This window comes from Octopus bimaculoides, chromosome 22 (assembly GCF_001194135.2).
Source record: "Octopus bimaculoides isolate UCB-OBI-ISO-001 chromosome 22, ASM119413v2, whole genome shotgun sequence".
NCBI lineage: Eukaryota > Metazoa > Mollusca > Cephalopoda > Octopoda > Octopodidae > Octopus > Octopus bimaculoides.
The window spans coordinates 12692921-12695795 of record NC_069002.1 but is presented as its reverse complement, the minus strand read 5'-3'; positions in this window follow the sequence as shown (position 1 = coordinate 12695795).

The window sequence follows — 2875 nt, the reverse complement described above, 5'->3', positions numbered from 1 at the left end:
ACAGCAGTGCTGGAGAGAGAGTGTTGGAAGGTGGTGGTGGTGGTGGTGGTGGGAGCACTGATGATGACGATAACGATGATGATGATGATGATGATAGTGGTCGTGGTAGACTTGGTAGTAGTGATGGTGATGATTATGATGGTGGTGGTGATGGCAGTGAATGAAGAGTTAGAGATGACAGTAAGGATAATGATGATGATGATGATGATGATGATGATGATGAAAAACAAGGATGGTAGCAGTGAAAGTGATAATGGATGTTGGAGGTGGTGGTGTCGATGGTGATAATGGTATTGGTGGTGGTGGTGGTGTTGGTGGGTGATATGCACTTTAACCCCATTCAACCATATCTGATAAATTGAACTTGCTGCCGATAGAAGACAAGCTATAACATGGCCACCCGGCTACCCCTCACTACAGATAAATTGTGTCAAGTTGGACCAAAATAAACAAAAATCTAACATCATGTGACTTCTATTTTTACATTTTGGGGCAAAGACCAAAACAACAACAACAACAATTAAAACAACAAATGAAATGAAGCAATTTTGTTTGTTTATCATTAGAGAAATAGGTATTTGTGTCAAGGTGTATAGAGGAAGGGGTAATATTTTGATATGGCACACACACACACACCTGCATGCATGGAAGCACACATACACACGTGCACACGCACACACACACACACACAAACAGACACAGACACACACATATATATATAGTTGGGAAGAGACAGACTGTAGACAGAGAAAGCAAGCAACCATTTAGCTAAAACCTAAACAATTACATTTTTGCGCTTCCAAAGGAAATACAAATCAAATCAAATCAAATCAAAGAATCATGACAATCTCCAAGATAATTCTTGCTCTCCTTTTACTTGCTGTTTTGGTTTCTTTCCAGAAGGGATCACATGGATCTAAACAAATGCGTTACTCTCCTGATTGGTGCTCTTTGGACACTCGACCAATACCAAAATGGTATGATGATGCCAAAATTGGTATCTTCCTTCACTGGGGGGTGTTTTCTGTGCCAAGTTATGGTTCCGAATGGTTTTGGTGGAACTGGCAAGGTACAAAACTTCCCGCTTATATTGATTTCATGAACAAAAACTACCAACCTGATTTCACCTATGCTGACTTTGCACCAATGTTCACTGCTGAATTCTTCAACCCTGATGTCTGGGCAAATACATTAGCTGCTTCTGGAGCACAGTAAGTTTTTTTTTTTTCCTTTAAGGATTTATAAAAAAAAACTTTATAAATATGCAAACTCAAAATGTTATTGTTGTTATTATTATTATCACATTTCTCAGAAAGATTGTATGTTGATATCTCTTGTTCAGGAGTGAGTTATAACTAATGGCCATGGGTTTGTCAGCTTTTCCATTCCAGTTACATTGATATAACTCTTCTCAGAATCCTGGATGTTCCAAGTAGTGCTGTTTTCTGCAGCATCTCAGACCATTTGCCAAACCGCTTCTGAAATTGGTTTGTCACGGTTCCGAGTGCCCCTATCACAGCAAGTATAACTTCCACTTACCCCAGTTCCCACAAATGTGCTATCTTATGCTTCAAATCTTGGTACCCATCCACTTTGTCCTCCTTCTCTGACCCATGGATATCTCCTGGATAGTGATGCCAATAATCCAGCAATATCTTTCTTTGTTCTCAATCAGGATCAAATTAGGTCTCCTTGCCTCAGTCACATTGTCCCATTGAAATCCCATAGCAATGTCACCATATTGTCTACTGTTATAGTGAGTGGCTGGTGTTCATACCACTTATTTCAGCTTATTTCCAAGTTGTATTTCCCATGCAAAAATCAATGTACAATTTGAGCAACCTTATTATCATGCAGTCTCTTTTACTCCCACTGTGCCAAAAAACTACATCCACATACAATGGCGATTTGATCATTTTGTCAATGTGGAATTTTATGTAGTTAGTTCTTAATGCTTACTCTTGAGCAACGCAAATAAGAGCTTCTGTTCCTTTCAAATCTCCCTTGCTTATTATATAAGTTGCATATAACATACCTGACATTGTTTCCTGTGGTAAAAAATAATAGCGTACAAATTAGCATAAATAATAGTGTACTAATTATTAATACCAAATAAAGGCTTTGGAATTTCTCCAAGCAAATTTAAAAATCTCTCTCATCATTATCATCATCATTTAACAATACTAACATGGGCTGGACAATTGAACAGGAACTGGTGACCCAAGAAATGCATCAAGCTCCAATGTCTGCCAACCACTTCACAGAGGGTACGAGGTACATTTTTCATGGAACCAGCATAGGTAAGGTCACCAAATACCTGGATGACAAGACTGGGCTGGGTATAATTGAAGGATATGAATATGAAGTATATGGGTTGGGTATAGTTGAAGGATATGAATATATGATAGAAGGATGGCTATGACAGAGGGACTGCTATGACAGAGGGATGGCTATGATAGAGGGACAGCTACAATAGGGATAGTTATGATAAAGGGACTGCTATGATAGAGGTGCTGCTCTAATAAAGGGACTGCTGCTACAATAGAGGGACTGCTATGATTGCGGGACTGATGCTATGATAAAGGGACCGTTGCTATGATAGAGGGACAGCTATGATAAAGGGACTGCTATGATAAAGGATCTGATATGATTGAGGGACAGCTATGATGAAGGCTATGAAGAGATGAATACAAGGCTTCCCCATCTGGAAAGTGAGAAAGAGGGAGATATAGGTCAAGGTATATGTTGAGTATGTGACAGAGAATGCGATGGTTCTCAGCCATTTTTTACCTATAGGCCCTTTTGATAACTATTTTACTCAAGCAGACCCTTGTAACCATTCCTTGGTTAGAAAATCCTATGGTATTCATATAAT